This window comes from Salmo trutta, chromosome 37 (genome assembly GCF_901001165.1).
Source record: "Salmo trutta chromosome 37, fSalTru1.1, whole genome shotgun sequence".
NCBI classification, from domain to species: Eukaryota; Metazoa; Chordata; class Actinopteri; order Salmoniformes; family Salmonidae; genus Salmo; species Salmo trutta.
The window spans coordinates 2325196-2349220 of record NC_042993.1 but is presented as its reverse complement, the minus strand read 5'-3'; the positions used below and the strand labels follow the sequence as shown (position 1 = coordinate 2349220).

The window sequence follows — 24025 nt, the reverse complement described above, 5'->3', positions numbered from 1 at the left end:
GACAGCTCAAGAGGTATGTAAATAACCACCAGTCAGGAGGATACAGACAGCTCAAGAGGTATGTAAATAACCACCAGTCAGGAGTATACATACAGCTCAAGAGGTATGTAAATAACCACCAGTCAGGAGGATACAGACAGCTCAAGAGGTATATAAATAACCACCAGTCAGGAGGATACAGACAGCTCAAGAGGTATGTAAATAACCACCAGTCAGGAGGATACAGACAGCTCAAGAGGTCTGTAAAGAACCACCAGTCAGGAGTATACAGACAGCTCAAGAGGTATGTAAATAACCACCAGTCAGGAGTATACAGACAGCTCAAAAGGTATGTAAATAACCACCAGTCAGGAGTATACAGACAGCTCAAGAGGTATGTAAATAACCACCAGTCAGGAGTATACAGACAGCTCAAGAGGTATGTAAATAACCACCAGTCTGAAGGATAGAGACAGCTCAAGAGGTATGCAAATAACCACCAGTCAGGAGGATACAGACAGCTCAAGAGGTATGTAAACAACCACCAGTCAGGAGTATACAGACAGCTCAAGAGGTATGTAAATAACCACCAGTCAGGAGTATACAGACAGCTCAAGAGGTATGTAAATAACCACCAGTCAGGAGTATACAGACAGCTCAAGAGGTATGTAAATAACCACCAGTCAGGAGGATACAGACAGCTCAAGAGGTATGTAAATAACCACCAGTCAGGAGGATACAGACAGCTCAAGAGGTATGTAAAGAACCACCAGTCAGGAGGATACAGACAGCTCAAGAGGTATGTAAAGAACCACCAGTCAGGAGAATACAGACAGCTCAAGAGGTATGTAAATAACCACCAGTCAGGAGGATACAGACACCTCAAGAGGTATGTAAATAACCACCAGTCAGGAGGATACAGACAGCTCAAGAGGTATGTAAATAACCACCAGTCAGGAGGATATAGACAGCTCAAGAGGTATGTAAATAACCACCAGTCAGGAGTATACAGACAGCTCAAGAGGTATGTAAATAACCACCAGTCAGGAGGATACAGACAGCTCAAGAGGTATGTAAATAACCACCAGTCAGGAGTATACAGACAGCTCAAGAGGTATGTAAAGAACCACCAGTCAGGAGGATACAGACAGCTCAAGAGGTATGTAAATAACCACCAGTCAGGAGTATACAGACAGCTCAAGAGGTATGTAAATAACCACCAGTCAGGAGTATACAGACAGCTCAAGAGGTATGTAAATAACCACCAGTCAGTAGGATACAGACAGCTCAAGAGGTATGTAAATAACCACCAGTCAGGAGGATACAGACAGCTCAAGAGGTATGCAAATAACCACCAGTCTGAAGGATAGAGACAGCTCAAGAGGTATGTAAATAACCACCAGTCAGGAGGATACAGACACCTCAAGAGGTATTTAAATAACCACCAGTCAGGAGGATACAGACAGCTCAAGAGGTATGTAAATAACCACCAGTCAGGAGGATACAGACAGCTCAAGAGGTATGTAAATAACCACCAGTCAGGAGTATACAGACAGCTCAAGAGGTATGTAAATAACCACCAGTCAGGAGGATACAGACAACTCAAGAGGTATGTAAAGAACCACCAGTCAGGAGTATACAGACAGCTCAAGAGGTATGTAAATAACCACCAGTCAGGAGGATACAGACAGCCCAAGAGGTATGTAAATAACCACCAGTCAGGAGTATACAGACAGCTCAAGAGGTATGTAATGAACCACCAGTCAGGAGGATACAGACAGCTCAAGAGGTATGTAATAACCACCAGTCAGGAGGATACAGACAGCTCAAGAGGTATGTAAATAACCACCAGTCAGGAGGATACAGACAGCTCAAGAGGTATGTAAATAACCACCAGTCAGGAGGATACAGACAGCTCAAGAGGTATGTAAAGAACCACCAGTCAGGAGAATACAGACAGCTCAAGAGGGATGTAAATAACCACCAGTCAGGAGGATACAGACAGCTCAAGAGGTATGTAAATAACCACCAGTCAGGAGGATACAGACAGCTCAAGAGGTATGTAAATAACCACCAGTCAGTAGGATACAGACAGCTCAAGAGGTATGTAAAGAACCACCAGTCAGGAGAATACAGACAGCTCAAGAGGTATGTAAATAACCACCAGTCAGGAGGATACAGACAGCTCAAGAGGTATGTAAATAACCACCAGTCTGAAGGATACAGACAGCTCAAGAGGTATGTAAATAACCACCAGTCAGGAGAATACAGACAGCTCAAGAGGTATGTAAATAACCACCAGTCAGGAGAATACAGACAGCTCAAGAGGTACAGACAGCTCAAGAGGTATGTAAATAACCACCAGTCTGAAGGATACAGACAGCTCAAGAGGTATGTAAATAACCACCAGTCAGGAGAATACAGACAGCTCAAGAGGTATGTAATGAACCACCAGTCAGGAGGATACAGACAGCTCAAGAGGTATGTAAATAACCACCAGTCAGGAGAATACAGACAGCTCAAGAGGTATGTAAATAACCACCAGTCTGAAGGATACAGACAGCTCAAGAGGTATGTAAATAACCACCATTCAGGAGAATACAGACAGCTCAAGAGGTATGTAATGAACCACCAGTCAGGAGGATACAGACAGCTCAAGAGGTATGTAAATAACCACCAGTCATGAGGATACAGACAGCTCAAGAGGTATGTAAATAACCACCAGTCAGGAGGATACAGACAGCTCAAGAGGTATGTAAAGAACCACCAGTCAGGAGAATACAGACAGCTCAAGAGGTATGTAAATAACCACCTGTCAGGAGGATACAGACAGCTCAAGAGGTATGTAAATAACCACCAGTCAGGAGGATACAGACAGCTCAAGAGGTATGTAAATAACCACCAGTCAGTAGGATACAGACAGCTCAAGAGGTATGTAAAGAACCACCAGTCAGGAGAATACAGACAGCTCAAGAGGTATGTAAATAACCACCAGTCAGGAGGATACAGACAGCTCAAGAGGTATGTAAATAACCACCAGTCTGAAGGATACAGACAGCTCAAGAGGTATGTAAATAACCACCAGTCAGGAGAATACAGACAGCTCAAGAGGTATGTAATGAACCACCAGTCAGGAGGATACAGACAGCTCAAGAGGTATGTAAATAACCACCAGTCAGGAGAATACAGACAGCTCAAGAGGTATGTAATGAACCACCAGTCAGGAGGATACAGACAGCTCAAGAGGTATGTAAATAACCACCAGTCAGGAGAATACAGACAGCTCAAGAGGTATGTAAATAACCACCAGTCAGGAGTATACAGACACCTCAAGAGGTATGTAAATAACCACCAGTCAGGAGTATACAGACAGCTCAAGAGGTATGTAAATAACCACCAGTCTGAAGGATACAGACAGCTCAAGAGGTATGTAAAGAACCACCAGTCAGGAGGATACAGACAGCTCAAGAGGTATGTAAAGAACCACCAGTCAGGAGGATACAGACAGCTCAAGAGGTATGTAAATAACCACCAGTCAGGAGTATACAGACAGCTCAAGAGGTATGTAAAGAACCACCAGTCTGAAGGATACAGACAGCTCAAGAGGTATGTAAATAACCACCAGTCAGGAGGATACAGACAGCTCAAGAGGTATGTAAAGAACCACCATTCTGAAGGATACAGACAGCTCAAGAGGTATGTAAATAACCACCAGTCAGGAGAATACAGACAGCTCAAGAGGTATGTAAATAACCACCAGTCAGGAGGATACAGACAGCTCAAGAGGTATGTAAATAACCACCAGTCTGAAGGATACAGACAGCTCAAGAGGTATGTAAATAACCACCAGTCATGAGAATACAGACAGCTCAAGAGGTATGTAAATAACCACCAGTCATGAGGATACAGACAGCTCAAGAGGTATGTAAATAACCACCAGTCAGGAGTATACAGACAGCTCAAGAGGTATGTAAATAACCACCAGTCAGGAGGATACAGACAGCTCAAGAGGTATGTAAATAACCACCAGTCAGGAGTATACAGAAATCTCAAGAGGTATGTAAATAACCACCAGTCAGGAGTATACAGACAGCTCAAGAGGTATGTAAATAACCACCAGTCTGAAGGATACAGACAGCTCAAGAGGTATGTAAATAACCACCAGTCAGGAGTATACAGACAGCTCAAGAGGAATGTAAATAACCACCAGTCAGGAGGATACAGACAGCTCAAGAGGTATGTAAATAACCACCAGTCAGGAGGATACAGACAGCTCAAGAGGTATGTAAATAACCACCAGTCAGTAGGATACAGACAGCTCAAGAGGTATGTAAAGAACCACCAGTCAGGAGAATACAGACAGCTCAAGAGGTATGTAAATAACCACCAGTCAGGAGGATACAGACAGCTCAAGAGGTATGTAAATAACCACCAGTCTGAAGGATACAGACAGCTCAAGAGGTATGTAAATAACCACCAGTCAGGAGAATACAGACAGCTCAAGAGGTATGTAAATAACCACCAGTCAGGAGAATACAGACAGCTCAAGAGGTACAGACAGCTCAAGAGGTATGTAAATAACCACCAGTCTGAAGGATACAGACAGCTCAAGAGGTATGTAAATAACCACCAGTCAGGAGAATACAGACAGCTCAAGAGGTATGTAATGAACCACCAGTCAGGAGGATACAGACAGCTCAAGAGGTATGTAAATAACCACCAGTCAGGAGAATACAGACAGCTCAAGAGGTATGTAAATAACCACCAGTCTGAAGGATACAGACAGCTCAAGAGGTATGTAAATAACCACCATTCAGGAGAATACAGACAGCTCAAGAGGTATGTAATGAACCACCAGTCAGGAGGATACAGACAGCTCAAGAGGTATGTAAATAACCACCAGTCATGAGGATACAGACAGCTCAAGAGGTATGTAAATAACCACCAGTCAGGAGGATACAGACAGCTCAAGAGGTATGTAAAGAACCACCAGTCAGGAGAATACAGACAGCTCAAGAGGTATGTAAATAACCACCTGTCAGGAGGATACAGACAGCTCAAGAGGTATGTAAATAACCACCAGTCAGGAGGATACAGACAGCTCAAGAGGTATGTAAATAACCACCAGTCAGTAGGATACAGACAGCTCAAGAGGTATGTAAAGAACCACCAGTCAGGAGAATACAGACAGCTCAAGAGGTATGTAAATAACCACCAGTCAGGAGGATACAGACAGCTCAAGAGGTATGTAAATAACCACCAGTCTGAAGGATACAGACAGCTCAAGAGGTATGTAAATAACCACCAGTCAGGAGAATACAGACAGCTCAAGAGGTATGTAATGAACCACCAGTCAGGAGGATACAGACAGCTCAAGAGGTATGTAAATAACCACCAGTCAGGAGAATACAGACAGCTCAAGAGGTATGTAAATAACCACCAGTCTGAAGGATACAGACAGCTCAAGAGGTATGTAAATAACCACCAGTCAGGAGAATACAGACAGCTCAAGAGGTATGTAATGAACCACCAGTCAGGAGGATACAGACAGCTCAAGAGGTATGTAAATAACCACCAGTCAGGAGAATACAGACAGCTCAAGAGGTATGTAAATAACCACCAGTCAGGAGTATACAGACACCTCAAGAGGTATGTAAATAACCACCAGTCAGGAGTATACAGACAGCTCAAGAGGTATGTAAATAACCACCAGTCTGAAGGATACAGACAGCTCAAGAGGTATGTAAAGAACCACCAGTCAGGAGGATACAGACAGCTCAAGAGGTATGTAAAGAACCACCAGTCAGGAGGATACAGACAGCTCAAGAGGTATGTAAATAACCACCATTCAGGAGTATACAGACAGCTCAAGAGGTATGTAAAGAACCACCAGTCTGAAGGATACAGACAGCTCAAGAGGTATGTAAATAACCACCAGTCAGGAGGATACAGACAGCTCAAGAGGTATGTAAAGAACCACCATTCTGAAGGATACAGACAGCTCAAGAGGTATGTAAATAACCACCAGTCAGGAGAATACAGACAGCTCAAGAGGTATGTAAATAACCACCAGTCAGGAGGATACAGACAGCTCAAGAGGTATGTAAATAACCACCAGTCTGAAGGATACAGACAGCTCAAGAGGTATGTAAATAACCACCAGTCATGAGAATACAGACAGCTCAAGAGGTATGTAAATAACCACCAGTCATGAGGATACAGACAGCTCAAGAGGTATGTAAATAACCACCAGTCAGGAGTATACAGACAGCTCAAGAGGTATGTAAATAACCACCAGTCAGGAGGATACAGACAGCTCAAGAGGTATGTAAATAACCACCAGTCAGGAGTATACAGACAGCTCAAGAGGTATGTAAATAACCACCAGTCAGGAGTATACAGACAGCTCAAGAGGTATGTAAATAACCACCAGTCTGAAGGATACAGACAGCTCAAGAGGTATGTAAATAACCACCAGTCAGGAGTATACAGACAGCTCAAGAGGTATGTAAAGAACCACCAGTCAGGAGGATACAGACAGCTCAAGAGGTATGTAAATAACCACCAGTCAGGAGGATACAGACAGCTCAAGAGGTATGTAAATAACCACCAGTCAGGAGGATACAGACAGCTCAAGAGGTATGTAAATAACCACCAGTCAGGAGGATACAGACAGCTCAAGAGGAATGTAAATAACCACCAGTCAGGAGGATACAGACAGCTCAAGAGGTATGTAAATAACCACCAGTCAGGAGGATACAGACAGCTCAAGAGGTATGTAAATAACCACCAGTCTGAAGGATACAGACAGCTCAAGAGGTATGTAAATAACCACCAGTCAGCAGTATACAGACAGCTCAAGAGGTATGTAAATAACCACCAGTCAGGAGGATACAGACAGCTCAAGAGGTATGTAAAGAACCACCAGTCAGGAGGATACAGACAGCTCAAGAGGTATGTAAAGAACCACCAGTCAGGAGGATACAGACAGCTCAAGAGGTATGTAAATAACCACCAGTCAGGAGGATACAGACAGCTCAAGAGGTATGATTAGATATGAAAATATATATATTTTTTACATAGAATGGATCATGAGTATGGCTCTAGGTTGCAGGGAACAGCTATTTCAGGTATATAAAAAATTATCCAACTTCCTTACGCTGGCCTAGCCCCCCTCCAGACCCCACCCCCCAGGCATCCTCAAGTACTATGTGCACCTACAGAAAATATCTAAATGTTGTCAGGCTTGGGGAGCTGTGTGAACTGAATGTTGTCAGGCTAGGTCTGAAGAGCTGTGTGAACTGAATGTTGTCAAGCTAGGTCTGGGGAGCTGTGTGAACTGAATGTTGTCAAGCTAGGTCTGGGGAGCTGTGTGAACTGAATGTTGTCAAGCTAGTGTAACCGATGTGAAATGGCTAGTTAGCGGGGTGCGCGCTAATAGCGTTTCAATCTGTGACGTCACTCGCTCTGAGACCTAGCCTGACGTTCATTTCACACAGCTCTCCTGACAGGGCCTGTTTGGCCCTGTCCGGGGGTATCATCGGATGGGGCCACAGTGTCTTCTGATCCCTCCTGTCTCAGCCTCCAGTATTTATGCTGCAGTAGTTTATGTGTCGGGGGGCTAGGGTCAGTCTGTTACATCTGGAGTATTCTCTTGTCTTATCCGGTGTCCTGTGTGAATGTAAATATGCTCTCTCTAATTCTCTCTTTCTCTCTTTCTTTCTTTCTCTCGGAGGACCTGAGCCCTAGGACCATGCCTCAGGACTACCTGGCATGATGACTCCTTGCTGTCCCCAGTCCACCTGGCCATGCTGCTGCTCCAGTTTCAACTGTTCTGCCTGCGGCTACGGAACCCTGACCTGTTCACCGGACGTGCTTGTTGCACCCTCGACAATTACTATGATTATTATTATTTGACCATGCTGGTCATTTACGAACATTTTAACATCTTGACCATGTTCTGTTATAATATCCACCCGGCACAGCCAGAAGAGGACTGGCCACCCCTCATAGCCTGGTTCCTCTCTAGGTTTCTTCCTAGGTTTTTGGCCTTTCTCAGGAGTTTTTCCTAGGGAGTTTTTCCCAGCCACCGTGCTTCTTTCACATGCATTGCTTGCTGTTTGGGGTTTTAGGCTGGGTTTCTGTACACCACTTTGAGATATCAGCTGATGTACGAAGGGCTATATAAATAAATTTGATTTGATTTGATTTGAAGTAGTTGTTCCCCTTGCTCTGCAAGGGCCGTGGCTTTTGTGGAGCGATGGGTAACGATGCTTCGAGGGTGGCTGTTGTCTATGTGTGCAGAGGGTCCCTGATTCGAGCCCTGTTAGGGGCGAGGAGAGAGACAGAAGCTATACTGTTACACTAGGTCTGTGGAAAGTGACCAGAAGAGAGATCTGCAGTGCCATCACTCACCACCAGATGGAGCCTAATCACCGACTGCAGGCCCAGAGGGTGTGTGTGCGTCTGTCAGTGTGTGTGACAGTATGCATCAGTCACATGCTTAACAACCTGTTAGAAACAGACAGAATCTGTGAGAGACTTGTCTTATGAGTACCTTGTTTTCTGCGTATTACATCAGTAAACCAGATTAAGCCGTGTTATGAAGCCCTATTTGGTTTGATTTGAATTCATTACACATCCATTTTTCGCTTCAAATAACTCATTAAACAATGATAAACATGCTCTGTTGGCGAGTGCGTCTGCTCTATCAAGCTGCTCTGTGTGTGTGTGTTTATCTGTTCACTTTGTCTGGTCACTGACGCTAGGACACCTACCTCCAAGCGCGGTATGAGAAAGAAAAGGCCTTTAGTGTGTGTTTCCTGACCTCCTGTGTCCAGCCTATGTGCACTTGTGTGGGTCTACTTAAAATGTTCTATATAATATACTTCCACCACAATCTCTTGACCTGTCAGGTGGATTTATTCTGTCTCTCCAATGCAATCAGTCACCTTTAGAGGGGAGGAAGGCGTGACTAATGAGAGAGAGGGAGAGAGAGCTGGGGGGACAGAGTGAAATATTAGTCCAGACTGAATGGCTCATCAATGCACTCAGATGGAAATAAATGAGAGAAGGGAATAAGGGAATACAAGAGGGAGAAGTAGACAGAAATGACCAGAAAGAATAGCAAACAATAAGAGAGGAGAAAAGTGTGTATGGTAGTCATGGCTACAGTGGTGAAGAGCATGAGAGAGGGATCACTTTGTAGGAACGATGGGAGGATGAGAAAGAGTGTGTGTGTGTGTGTGTGTGTGGTTGAGAGAGAATCTGTCAGTGTCACTTAGCCGAAAGGTTGCAGACAGCTGACTAAGTAAGAATATGTAACACCCTTTCAGATACACACACACACACACACACTCCACCCCCGTGTACGCTCACACACTCTCCTCCTGTCTCATACTGACACTGCAAAATACTGGTTAGCCTCTGACCTCCTCAGACACTTCCAAGTAGCATTAGTGACAGACACACTGACTCCTCTGATGTGACATCCCCAACAGCTCATGGCAATGGCACCTCAACTTCAAACGGTTGATCCTCCCCAACATACACACCTAAACACCCTCTTATATTCACTCTCTCACACACTCACACTTCTACAGGGAGTACAAACATTAGGAACGCCCTTTGGCCCTCAGAACAGCCTCAATTCGTCAGGGCAAGGACTCTACTAGGTGTCGAAAGCGTTCCACAGGGATGCTGGCCCATGTTGACTCCAATGCTTCCCACAGTTGTGTCGAGTTGGCTGGATGTCCTTTGGGTGGTGAAAGATTCTTGATACGGGTAAGCGTGAAAAACCCAGCAGCGTTGCAGTTCTTGACACAAACTGGTTGGTGTGCCTGACACCTACTACCATACCCCATTCAAAGGCACGTAAATCTTTTGTCTTGCCCTCTGAATGACACACATACACAATCCATGTCTCAATTGTCTCGAGGCTTAAAAATCCTTCTTTAACCCGTCTCCTCCCCTTCACCTACACTGATTGGCATTTCACTGTACTTGTCCACGTGACAATAAAACCTGCAAACACAGGCAGCACATGGTGAGGCTGCATCATAGCTGCATTAGTGGGCTTGTGTCAGCAAGTAGCAAGAACAAACTGGACATCCAAAATATATTCAGCTGCTTAGGGAGAAATAATCAGTGTTGCTTTATGATCAAAAACCTGGAATAATAAAGAAACAGATACTCAAACTGATGCATGAGTCTGTTGACAAAGTGTGGCAATAGAGAAGACTTCTATGACTGGCATAGCCACTGTATCAATTAATCCCATTATCAGCATACAAAACCCTTTGTAACTTGACTACTATTCACTAAATCATTGTGAATTGGACTGTATTCACTGCTGACATACTGTCAAATAGCTGTGACTGTGTCTCCCTGTTCACTGACGCTATGACACCTAGCTCAAAACGCAGTATGAGAATGGAAGGGCCTTTAGTGTGTGTGTGTGTGTGTGTGTGTGTGTGTGTGTGTGTGTCTGTGTGTGTGTGTGTGTGTGTGTGTGTGTGTGTGTGTGTGTGTGTGTGTGTGTGTGTGTGTGTGTGTGTGTGTGTGTGTGTGTGTGTGTGTGTGTGTTATATGTAGTGTCCTTTCATTAAAAGGTGAGATGTTCTGCGCTGCTGGCCCTCCACTTAGATGGGAGCAGGAACACATTACGGAGAACTCTCTCCCTCCATTCTCTCCCGCTCTCACTCTTATCCTTCACTATATTTTCCCTACCTCTATTTCTCTCTCTCCCTCTCTTTATATTTTCTCTATCATTTCACTGTCTCTGTTCTCTCCTCCGTCTCTCTCTCTCTCTCTGTTCTACTTGATTAAGCCATCAGATAGAGAGCAAAACGCTGGGCTGTGGCTGTGGCTGGATCCATCTGCATACAGTGATTAGTATGAAGCCCTGGGTGAGCCCACACAGCTCTCAGGCCACTAATGCAATCACAACCATTAGGATATGATGGAAGCTGTGGAGCTCAGCTATTACGACTGTCTGATGGACTGAGGCCCTGTCTAGTGCTTTATTGAGGAGGTCCTATACTTCACTTGCTCATCAGTTCACATTTGATCTGTGGCCATCTGCTCAGTGCCACTGTTTGTTCGTCATGACGACTTAGTCAAAGGCTCTGTGACAAGGTTAGAAGGAAGGAAGGAAGGAAGGAACGGGCCTTGCACAAACAACACTGTGTGTGTGTGTGTGTGTGTGTGTGTGTGTGTTTGGGGGGTACTTGTGCCTCTCATCCCGCTTGTAAAGGTTGAGGGGACTACGAGAGATGGAGAGATTGGAGGAATGAAAGAGACAGAGGGAGAGTGAACGAATGTGTGTGTGTTTTATGGCTGATCGGATCCATGGATGGGCTGATCTCTCTCCCTTCTGTCTGTCTGTCTCTCTCCCTTCTGTCTGTTTCGTAGCTAAATCCGTATGTAATTTGCTGTCCTTAGAACACAACAACGCTGTGTTGCTTTGTACACGCTTTTATAGACAGAGAAGGGGGAGAATGAATCTGTATACTGTGGGGTTGGCATAGCAACTGCCTTTCCAACCATTATTGCTCTATCTGTTGTATTATTCCTCTATCACATCTGTTTCACACCATGTCTGACATATGCTTCAGAGGTGTGGCTTAACCTTTCCAATACAAAGCACCCAAATCACTTTTTCTCAAGGTCTTTACACCAATCTCTCCATCTTTCTTGCAGACCCCTAACCTTTATGCGGGGCATAGGTATCCCCCTCCATCTTTCTGTCTTTCCCAATTTCTCTCTTGATCACTCACCTCTCCCCACTTCTCTCTGGGCCAGCCCTCTCCTTCTGGGCCAGCCCTCTCCTTCTGGTCCAGCCCTCTCCTTCTGGTCCAGCCCTCTCCTTCTGGTCCAGCCCTCTCCTTCTGGGCCAGCCCTCTCCTTCTGGTCCAGCCCTCTCCTTCTGGTCCAGCCCTCTCCTTCTGGTCCAGCCCTCTCCTTCTGGGCCTGCCCTCTCCTTCTGGGCCTGCCCTCTCCTTCTGGTCCAGCCCTCTCCTTCTGGGCCAGCCCTCTCCTTCTGGTCCAGCCCTCTCCTTCTGGTCCAGCCCTCTCCTTCTGGTCCAGCCCTCTCCTTCTGGGCCAGCCCTCTCCTTCTGGTCCAGCCCTCTCCTTCTGGGCCAGCCCTCTCCTTCTGGGCCAGCCCTCTTCTTCTGGGGCCAGCCCTCTCCTTCTGGGCCTGCCCTCTCCTTCTGGTCCAGCCCTCCTTCTGGGCCATCCCTCTCCTTCTTCTGGTCCAGCCCTCTCCTTCTGGCCAGCCCTCTCCTTCTGGGCCAGCCCTCTTCCCTCCCCCCCCCCCCCCCCCCTCCTTCTGGGCCAGCCCTCCTTCTGGGCCAGCCCTCTCCTTCTGGTCCAGCCCTCTCCTTCTGGTCCAGCCCTCTCCTTCTGGTCCAGCCCTCTCCTTCTGGTCCCGCCCTCCCTTCTGGTCCAGCCCTCTCCTTCTGGTCCAGCCCTCTCCTTCTGGTCCAGCCCTCTCCTTCTGGGCCAGCCCTCTCCTTCTGGTCCAGCCCTCTCCTTCTGGGCCAGCCCTCTCCTTCTGGGCCAGCCCTCTCCTTCTGGGCCAGCCCTCTCCTTCTGGGCCAGCCCTCTCCTTCTGGTCCAGCCCTCTCCTTCTGGGCCAGCCCTCTCCTTCTGGGCCAGCCCTCTCCTTCTGGGCCAGCCCTCTCCTTCTGGGCCAGCCCTCTCCTTCTGGGCCAGCCCTCTCCTTCTGGGCCAGCCCTCTCCTTCTGGTCCAGCCCTCTCCTTCTGGCCAGCCCTCTCCTTCTGGGCCAGCCCTCTCCTTCTGGTCCAGCCCTCTCCTTCTGGGCCAGCCCTCTCCTTCTGGGCCAGCCCTCTCCTTCTGGTCCAGCCCTCTCCTTCTGGTCCAGCCCTCTCCTTCTGGTCCAGCCCTCTCCTTCGGACCACTGATTGTCTCCGTCTAGTTTGTCTCTCTCTCTGTCTGGTAAAGTTGTATGGACAGTGGCGTCCCTTGACGTCACTGTCTTCTTCCTGGGATGTCTCTCTCTCCCCGTGACCCTCAACCTTTCCCCGAGGCTTTTATTTTGGTCGCGCAATCGCTGGACCCGCCACTCTCCCATGGTGACCTGTTGCCCCGACCCCAAAGCATCCTCGCTCCACAGTCCTGCACTTTCCCTCCTCTTCTTCCCCTCTCCTCTCTCTCTCTCTCTCTCTTTCCCAAGCTGTGAATTCAGTGACATCTCCTCTCTTTCTCCATACTTCTCTGCCCGTCTACAAACTGCCATTTAATATTATCATGACTGTTCAGTTCACTGTTAAGGTCCGGAAGTTTTGCCCCCATCGTCTCCATTACCATGACTACGGTCGGCGATGAGGCACTGGCTGTGATACAGGGAAGGAGAGTTGACATATGGCAGGTGCCGTAATAGTTTAGTAATCCGTTGGAATCGTACCCCAGACGACATGATGCGCTTTACTATCTGCAATATTCCCTAATCGCAAAGAAGATTATTAGGCTACAGGGAGAAAAGGTGCTGTCACATTTCATAATCTTCTCCTACACAACACAATTCCAGGCGCACATTATTCCCTCATCCGGTTAGAGCGCATAGGCTTAATATTCTGTTAAGAAAAGCACAGTATGGAAAACACATGAGAGTGTGTATAGCCCTACACTGTGCATAATCATGATTGAAAATAAGATAATTACTTAGATAATATGCTATGACATCAAAACTCCTAAGGCTGGTTGAGGTAGCCTATGTGAAGGGAAACTAGGCTGTAACACCATGCCTATACTATCCTATCAGCCTATAAGCATGGCTCAATCTAGTAACATTTATATTAGCGCTTATTGTTTTTCATATAAATGGCCCTGCAATCTGATGATAGGCTAGGAGGCTATAGCCCTATCATAAGCATCATGCACTATAGGCCTATGTAGGCTGATTATGACTCTTGATGTAGGCTATAAGCAGCGGTGTAAAGTAGATACTTAAGTATTTTTTTGGGGCATCTGTACTTTACTATTTATATTTTGTACTTTTACTTTACTACATTCCTGAAGAGAATGATGTACTTTTTACTCCATTCATTTACCCTGACCCCCAAAAGTACTTATTACATTTTGAATGCTTAGCAGGACAGGAAAATGGTCCAATTTATGCACTTATCAAGAGAACATCCCTGGTCATCCCTACATCCTCTGATCTGGCAGACTCACTAAACACAAATGCTTCATTTGTAAATTATGTCTGAGTGTTGGAGTGTGCTGCTGGCTATCAGTAAATTTTAAAAAGAAATTGTGCTGCCTGGTTTGTTTAATATAAAGAATTTGAAATTATTTGTACTTTTAATTTTTGTATATTTTAGCAATTGCATTTACTTTGATACTACTTAAGTATATTTAAAACCGAATACTTTTACACTTTTACTCAAGTAGATTTTTACTGTGTGACTTTTGAGTCATTTTCTATGACGGTTTCTTTACTTTACCTCAAGTATGACAATTGGGTACTTTTTCCACCACTGGCTATCAGATAGGTGGGCTGACAGCCGCTCCTCGGTCTAACTGATTGGGAATAGGCCTATTATTACGCGTCTCTAAGTCTCCTGTGTCGCTCTGCAAACTCAGCACCTTCATTTCCCTCATCCTGATTGCGATGTCTTATATCGGACAGACCACGGACAATTTACCCCTCGAGAAGGTAGACTCCAGTTGCCGTAAGTGACCACAATCAGAGACCACAGGAAACTTACCGGAGGCGGCCTCATCCGCCCGCTCACTCAGCAGAGGCGCGCCCCTCTATATCTCCCACTCTCTGGACTATTGAGCTCTCTATGTTGTCTTTGTTTACTAGTGAACAATGAATTGTTGTCGAGCAATGACCCGTTTTCCAGCATTCAGTTAGGCCTATCTTAATTTCACAGCTTCGCTGACATTAGCTTAAAGGTCGAAAAGCCTATTGGTTTTCACCTGTAGCTGTCTAATTCTGCCCGTCAAAATAAGACTTGTCTGTTGTTTTTGTCTGTGTATGTTTTTGTTTATTGTAAAAAATAAAAAGTTAAATAAAATATTGGAAAATAAGACTTATTTTTGTAAAAATAAAAAACCGTGTTCACCCATGCTCACGAGCTGCTGAATAATAAATACAAAGTTGTGTGTAGGCTACTCCCGTGAACGAATGAATTACTCACGCTGTCAGAGAGGATGCGGGCTATATGACACACGTTTCCCGGAGAACTGGGAGCAAATGTAACAGTTGCATTACATAAACTAGTAGTAATATTAGCCTATATGATCATGATCCATAATAGCGTAATATCATTTATATTCGCGTTGTTATTATGGGGTTCAACGGGAAAGAGCGTCTGGATGGCTTGATAAAAATGTATTTGTAGTTTTTCTTGTCTTCATAATTACCCAGTGACTGTCCAATGAGAATTACAGGGAGGGAGGCAGAGAGCGAGAGCAAGCGAGAGAGAGTGAAGTTGAGAGAGACATATTCGGAGAGACAGTGTGAGCGATAGAATGAGTGAGTGAGGTAAAGGAAGAGTTGCATAGGAAATCATATTTGTCATTTATAGGCTACCTTTCTCTGTTTAGCATAGCATGTTTGCATGTAGATGTCGAGTAGTCTAGCGATTCAGTTATTTTATATGGTGAGAATGCTGACGGAGATTTTCATATCAACAGTAGGTTCATAATATAATCATGAAAGATTATTCAGTTCTTTCATTTTTAAGGACATTTGAAATAATCGATATGCGTGATATCAATTCATTGATCCCTGGACTGACGGAGATAAAGACTGATTGATTTTCCAACGGCGATTTGAGGGCAGGAATCATCCAGCACAGAGGGAAGGAAGGGAACCAGTGAATTATTTGGGAGAAATCAAGGCGCTCTGTCTCCTGTGAGGACCTGTCGCTGGTCTAGCACCTAGAAGAAGGGAAGCAAAAGATGATGGAATGACCGTGACAACATGAAAAAGAAAAGGTGTGGGGGTCTATTTTCATCCAGCCAGTGATTCAACACGACTGACCTGGGGGACAGAGAAAGGGAAGAGAAGGTAGGAGGAGGAAGAGAGAGTGGGGGGGGGGGGGGTGTGTGTGAGATAATGGTGTTTGGGTGTGAGATAATCTGTGAGATTTTAGGAAGGTAGTTTAAGAATGAATAAAAGTTAATTGAAAGATCCTTGCCGTGTTTTAACGGAAGCATGCATTCTAGGGGGACCAGTATTCAACTGTGCGCTCAATAAAGTAAATACTTTGAAAATAATAATTTGTGAAACATTAATGATCTGATTTGCTTTTAGTCACGTCCAGATAATTTTCTATAGTCTATCCTATCTGAATGTAGAACAGATTACATTAGTATGACAGAGATTGGTGGAAGGTGGGAGAAAGAGAGAGAGAGAGAGAGAGAGAAAGGGAGGGGGAGATGTGAGGAGATGTGAGGATGACAGGGACAGTTGACTCAGTGCAATAGGGAAGTCAATATTCTCTCCGAAGCTGATCAGTTCTCTACTAATTTCAACTTCTCATCCATCATGTGCTCCCTCTCTTCCACGCCTCCCTTCCTCCATCTCTCTCTTCCTTCCTCTCTCCATTGTTTCCTAATTAAACCACATCTCTCTTCTAATTCTAATGTTTCTTCTGTACTTCTCTTCCCATTTTTCTCTCTCCTTTTCCTCCCTCTGTCTCTCCATTAGGTAGAGAGTGGTCTGTCGCCCTCCGGCCCCCACCATGGAGCCCCCTCCCTCTCTGAGCTTGACTCTCCTGGGAGGCAGTGAGGACGAGGACCCACGGTTCCCCCTCCCTCTGAGTGGAATCTCCCACTCCTCCATGACCGGCAACTACCCGGGATCAAACCACTCCAACCACAGGGGGGGATCCAGCCTGGACCGGCTGAATGGGTCCCCCACCACACCTAACATGCCCAAGGCCTCCCTCCCCAAACTGCCTCTGTCCTCAGTGGGGGGTCAACCCCTGCCCCCCCTCCCCAATGCCCTTCACCCCACCAGCACCCCTCTGTCCTCGTGCCTGGGTTCCCAGCACAGCCTGAGTGGAGACAACTCCCCAGTCTACAACGCCCTCTTCTACTCCTCACACTCCCCTTCCATGGAGAGAGAGAGGGACAGGGATAGAGAGAGGGGATGTAAGCACCGCCAGGCCAGCCCGCTGGTCCATCGGAGAGACAGCAACCCTTTCACGGAGATCGCCATGAGCTCCTGTAAATACACAGGCGGCGTGATGAAACCTCTCAGTCGCCTCAGCGCCTCCAGACGCAACCTCATCGAATCAGACAGCGGCAGCGACACCAAAGAGGGCGGGGCAGCACCTGTTACCGGCACAACTGCCATTGGAGGGCGGGACCGAGACAGAGAGGCTCCACCCACTTCCTCATCCTTGCCATCCTCCAATCAACCAACCCAGAATCCTCCAGAGATAGTGATCTCATCAAAAGAGGACTCGCCATACGCAAGGGGTTATGATATCACCGACTCATCCTCCAATCAGATGTCAATATACCATCAGAACCACGCCTTGGCGGGGAGTAGGGGAGGTTTAAGCAGTACAGGGGGCACAGGAGGGGGGGTAGGGGGCAGCAGGCAGGGAGGTGTAGGAGGTGTTGGGGCTGTAGGGCCGAGGGGGAGCTGCTCCAAGGCTTCTAGTTCTAAACGTAAGAACCAGAATATTGGTTATAAACTGGGCCACCGGAGGGCGCTGTTCGAAAAGAGGAAGAGGCTGAGCGACTACGCACTCATCTTTGGAATGTTTGGCATCGTCGTCATGGTGATCGAGACAGAGCTGTCCTGGGGTGTTTACAACAAGGTGAGCCGAAGGGGAGGGGTTCATCTGACCCAATGGGTGTGCTTAATAACGGGTGTGCTTAATAATGGATGTGTCCACTGTCATGGTGCTGTAGGCTTAAAAACGCTTGTCCAATAACTTGTCCAATTAGAATGATGATTTCTGTTTTCCATTTCAGAATGTGTTCTCATTTGTACCTGCTGAACTTGATGTGAGAAATGGTTGGCTTTGGGGGCTGTGTGATTGGTGGGGTAGTGGGTGGTAGTAGTGTTAGGGTCAGTATTTGGTAAGGTAGTGGGGGCTAGTGTTGGGGTCAGTGATTGGTGGATTAGTGACTCCTGGGCAGAGAGGCAGTAAGTAGTTCAGCTGTTGGGTATGGGTAGTAGTGTTGGGGTCAGTGATTTACATTTACATTTACATTTAAGTCATTTAGCAGACGCTCTTATCCAGAGCGACTTACAAATTGGTGCATTCACCTTATGATATCCAGTGGAACAACCACTTTACAATAGTACATCTAAATCTTTTAGGGGGGTGGTGGGTTAGAAGGATTACTTTGTCCTATCCCAGGTATTCCTTAAAGAGGTGGGGTTTCAGGTGTCTCCGGAAGGTGGTGATTGACTCCGCTGTCCTGGCGTCGTGAGGGAGCTTGTTCCACCATAGGGGTGCCAGAGCAGCGAACAGTTTTGACTGGGCTGAGCGGGAACTGTGCTTCCGCAGAGGTAGGGGGGCCAGCAGGCCAGAGGTGGATGAGCGCAGTGCCCTCGTTTGGGTGTAGGGACTGATCAGAGCCTGAAGGTACGTTCCCCTCACGGCTCCGTAGGCAAGCACCATGGTCTTGTTCGGATGTGAGCTTCAGCTGGAAGCCAGTGGAGAGAGCGGAGGAGCGGGGTGACGTGAGAGAACTTGGGAAGGTTGAACACCAGACGGGCTGCGGCGTTCTGGATGAGTTGTAGGGGTTTCATGGCACAGGCGGGGAGCCCAGCCAACAGCGAGTTGCAGTAATCCAGACGGGAGATGACAAGTGCCTGGATTAGGACCTGCGCCGCTTCCTGTGTGAGGCAGGGCCGTACTCTGCGAATGTTGTAGAGCATGAACCTACAGGATCGGGTCACCGCCTTGATGTTAGTGGAGAACGACAGGGTGTTGTCCAGGGTCACGCCAAGGTTCTTAGCACTCTGGGAGGAGGACACAATGGAGTTGTCAACCGTGATGGCGAGATCATGGAACGGGCAGTCCTTCCCCGGGAGGAAAAGCAGCTCCGTCTTGCCGGGGTTCAGCTTGAGGTGGTGATCCGTCATCCACACTGATATGTCTGCCAGACATGCAGAGATGCGATTCGCCACCTGGTTATCAGAAGGGGGAAAGGAGAAGATTAATTTTGTGTCATCTGCGTAGCAATGATAGGAGAGACCATGTGAGGATATGACCGAGCCAAGTGACTTGGTGTATAGCGAGAATAGGAGAGGGCCTAGAACTGAGCCCTGGGGGACACCAGTGGTGAGAACACGTGGTGCGGAGACAGATTCTCGCCACGCCACCTGGTAGGAGCGACCTGTCAGGTAGGACGCAATCCAAGTGTGGGCCGCACCGGAGATGCCCAGCTCGGAGAGGGTGGAGAGGAGGATCTGGTGGTTCACAGTATCAAAGGCAGCAGATAGGTCTAGAAGGATGAGAGCAGAGGAGAGACAGTTAGCTTTAGCAGTGCGGAGAGCCTCTGTGACACAGAGAAGAGCAGTCTCAGTTGAATGACCAGTCTTGAAACCTGACTGATTTGGGTCAAGAAGATCATTCTGAGAGAGATCGCAAGAGAGCTGGCCAAGGACGGCACGTTCAAGAGTTTTGGAGAGAAAAGTGATTGGTGGGTTAGTGACTCCTGGACAGGGAGGCAGTAAGTAGTTCAGCTGTTGGGTATGGGTAGTAGTGTTGGGGTCAGTGATTGGGGGGTTAGTGACTCCTGGGCAGGGAGGCAGTAAGTAGTTCAGCTGTTGGGTATGGGTAGTAGTGTTGGGGTCAGTGATTGGTGGGTTAGTGACTCCTGGACAGGGAGTCAGTAAGTAGTTCAGCTGTTGGGTATGGGTAGTAGTGTTGGGGTCAGTGATTGGTGGGTTAGTGACTCCTGGACAGGGAGGCAGTAAGTAGTTCAGCTGTTGGGTATGGGTAGTAGTGTTGGGGTCAGTGATTGGTGGGTTAGTGACTCCTTGGCAGGGAGGCAGTAAGTAGTTCAGCTGTTGGGTATGGGTAGTAGTGTTGGGGTCAGTGATTGGTGGGTTAGTGACTCCTGGGCAGGGAGGCAGTAAGTAGTTCAGCTGTTGGCTATGGGTAGTAGTGTTGGGGTCAGTGATTGGTGGGTTAGTGACTCCTGGGCAGGGAGGCAGTAAGTAGTTCAGCTGTTGGGTATGGGTAGTAGTGTTGGGGTCAGTGATTGGTGGGTTAGTGACTCCTGGACAGGGAGGCAGTAAGTAGTTCAGCTGTTGGGTATGGGTAGTAGTGTTGGGGTCAGTGATTGGTGGGTTAGTGACTCCTGGACAGGGAGGCAGTACGTAGTTCAGCTGTTGGGTATGGGTAGTAGTGTTGGGGTCAGTGATTGGTGGGTTAGTGACTCCTGAACAGGGAGGCAGTAAGTAGTTCAGCTGTTGGGTATGGGTAGTAGTGTTGGGGTCAGTGATTGGTGGGTTAGTGACTCCTGGGCAGGGAGGCAGTAAGTAGTTCAGCTGTTGGGTATGGGTAGTAGTGTTGGGGTCAGTGATTGGTGGGTTAGTGACTCCTGGACAGGGAGGCAGTAAGTAGTTCAGCTGTTGGGTATGGGTAGTAGTGTTGGGGTCAGTGATTGGTGGGTTAGTGACTCCTGGACAGGGAGGCAGTAAGTAGTTCAGCTGTTGGGTATGGGTAGTAGTGTTGGGGTCAGTGTGAGGCAGCAGTAGTAGGTGTAGTAGCAGTAGCAGTAGTAGAAGTAGAAGCAGTAGAAGTAGCAGCAGCAGCAGCAGTAGAAGTAGCCGCAGTAGCAGCAGTAGAAGTAGCAGCAGCAGCAGCAGTAGAAGTAGCAGCAGTAGAAGTAGCAGCAGCAGCAGCAGTAGAAGTAGCAGCAGTAGCAGCAGTAGAAGTAGCAGCAGTAGAAGTAGCAGCAGCAGTAGAAGTAGCAGCAGCAGCAGCAGTAGAAGTAGCAGCAGTAGCAGCAGTAGAAGTAGCAGCAGTAGAAGTAGCAGCAGCAGTAGCAGTAGAAGTAGCAGCAGTAGCAGCAGTAGAAGTAGCAGCAGTAGAAGTAGCAGCAGTAGAAGTAGAAGTAGCAGCAGCAGCAGTAGAAGTAGCAGCAGTAGTAGCAGTAGAAGTAGCAGCAGCAGCAGTAGAAATAGCAGCAGTAGAAGTGGCAGCAGTAGCAGTAGAAGTAGCAGCAGTAGAAGTAGCAGCAGTAGCAGCAGTAGAAGTAGCAGCAGTAGAAGTAGCAGCAGCAGCAGCAGTAGAAGTAGCAGCAGTAGCAGCAGTAGAAGTAGCAGCAGTAGAAGTAGCAGCAGCAGTAGCAGTAGAAGTAGCAGCAGTAGCAGCAGTAGCAGCAGTAGAAGTAGCAGCAGTAGCAGTAGCAGCAGCAGTAGAAGTAGCAGCAGTAGCATCAGTAGAAGTAGCAGCAGCAGCAGCAGTAGCAGTAGAAGTAGCAGTAGTAGCAGCAGTAGCAGCAGTAGCAGCAGTAGAAGTAGCAGCAGTAGAAGTAGCAACAGCAGCAGTAGAAGTAGCAGCAGTAGCAGCAGTAGAAGTTGCAGCAGTAGAAATAGCAGCAGTAGAAGTAGCAGCAGTAGCAGTAGAAGTAGCAGCAGTAGAAGTAGCAGCAGTAGCAGCAGTAGCAGCAGTAGCAGCAGTAGAAGCAGCAGCAGTAGAAGTAGAAGCAGCAGCAGCAGCAGCAGTAGAAGTAGCAGCAGTAGCAGCAGTAGAAGTAGCAGCAGTAGCAGCAGTAGAAGTTGCAGCAGTAGCAGCAGCAGTAGCAGTAGAAGTAGCAGCAGTAGAAGTAGCAGCAGTAGCAGCAGTAGCAGTAGTAGCAGCAGTAGCAGCAGTAGAAGTAGCAGCAGAAGTAGCAGCAGCAGCAGCAGTAGAAGTAGCAGCAGTAGCAGCAGTAGAAGTAGCAGCAGTAGAAGTTGTAGCAGCAGCAGTAGCAGTAGCAGCAGCAGTAGCAGTAGTAGCAGCAGTAGAAGTAGCAGCAGTAGCAGCAGTAGAAGTAGCAGCAGCAGTAGCAGCATTGAGAGGTTACTGATATCTCATCTGTCTGGGTAATGGTGAGTGTAATAAGGCTAGCTGGACTGGCCTCTGGCTGTGTGTGTTTGTGCGTTTAGATTTCATTTGGTACTGTGTGTGTGTGTGTGTGTTTGCATGGCCCTGTGGGAGACCTGGAGCATGTTGTCCTTTTGCAAGCACTGCCCATGTTCCAATACTACGCCTTCCTTCCTTCCTTCCTTCCTTCCTTCCTTCCTTCCTTCCTTCCTTACTTTTTATTTTATTTTATTTAACCTTTATTTAACCAGGAAGGGCTCATTGAGATTTAAAATCTCTTTTTCAAGAGCGTCCTGGCCAAGATAGGCAGCGCCAAGTCATTACAAAAATTACAGACAAACAACATGAAAAACTACAAGTAATCTAGTAAAAACCATAGAATTAACAAAGAATATAACAAAATCAAAAACAGCAAATTAAAAACATTGACAGGTCAGGGAATCAGTCTCCAGATCATTCATCCGTGATTTAAAAATACCAATCGGGACAAGTTCATCCAGTTTAAAAGTATTTTGTAAGGCATTCCAAGACGATGGGGCAGAGTACATAAAAGCCCTTTTACCAAATTCAGTTCGGACATTTGGAACAGTTAGCAGGATAAAGTCCCGCGAACGAAGAGAGTACCCACCCCATTTCTGAACAATAAAAATGCCCAAATAAAAAGGTAGTAAACCCAAAATGGCTTTGTAAATAAAAGTATACCAGTGACTGAGCCTACGAGTGACTAGAGAAGGCCAGCCAACCCTGGTATACAAAGTGCAGTGGTGCGTAAGGGTTTTGCAATTTAAAATAAATCTCAGAGTGCCATGGTAAAGGGTGTCAATTGATCTCAAACACTGAGTGGAAGCATTCCCCATAGTCTAGTAAAGGCATAAATGTAGCTGATACTAGCCTCCTCCTGGCTTCAAAAGAAAAACAAGCCTTATTCCTAAAATAAAATCCTAATTTCAGCTTCAATTTTTTTGTAAGTTGTTGAATATGCATTTTAAAAGAGAGGTCATCATCAATCAAAATTCCAAGATATTTATATGAGGTTACAACCTCAATCTCCTTGCCCTGACAGGTAGTAATAGGTGAAAGGTTCAGAGATCTATTTCTTGCTTTAGAAAACACCAGTAGTTTTGTTTTGTCAGTATTGAGGATAAGCTTCAATTGAGACAAGGTATGTTGAACAGTATTAAAAGCAGTTTGCAAGTTCTGGAAAGCTTTTGTAAGAGATGAAGCACAACAGTAAATAACAGTATCATCAGCATAAAAATGAAGTTGTGCATTTTGGACATTTTTGTTTAAATGATTTATATAAATAGTGAATAAGAGAGGACCAAGTACAGAGCCTTGGGGCACACCATTTAAGACAGACAATTTAACAGACCTAAGCCCATCAAATTGAGTGCACTGAGTTCTATCAGACAGATAGTTAACAAACCATGCAACTGCATGCTCTGAAAGACCTACACTCGACAATCTCTGCCTTAGTATAGCATGATCAACTGTATCAAAAGCCTTAGAGAGATCATAATAGACAGACTGGCTAGAACAAACTGGCCGCTAGGAACAAAAAAAAAACAAACAGACTGGTACCAGGCTGAGAACACAACGGCTACCAGGCAGAGAACACAACAGGACTGGCTACCAGGCTAGAGAACAAAAGACTGGCTACCAGGCTAGAGAACAACAGACTGGCTACCAGGCTAGAGAAACAACTGGCTACCAGGCTAGAGAACAAACAGACTGGACTTACCATGGAAGAGAACAAACATGCCACCAGAGCTAGGTAGACAAAACCGCTACCGGCTAGAGAACAAACAACTGGCTACCAGGACTAGGGTAGAAAACAACGACTGGCTACCAGGCTAGGAAAAATGGCTAAGGCTAGAACAAACACAGGCACTGGCTAAGAACAAACGATGGCTACCAGGCTAGAGAAAAACAGACGGATACCAGGCTAGAGAACAAACAGATGGCTACCTGCTAGAGAACAGACAGACTTCGGGGT

General features: G+C 46.7%; 1 pseudogene; it reads left to right on the top strand.

The window, feature by feature from the left end:
• The first annotated feature begins 15248 nt into the window (after positions 1-15248).
• LOC115176863 (small conductance calcium-activated potassium channel protein 2-like) overlaps positions 15249-24025 on the top strand; it is a 93431-nt pseudogene continuing 84654 nt past the window's right edge.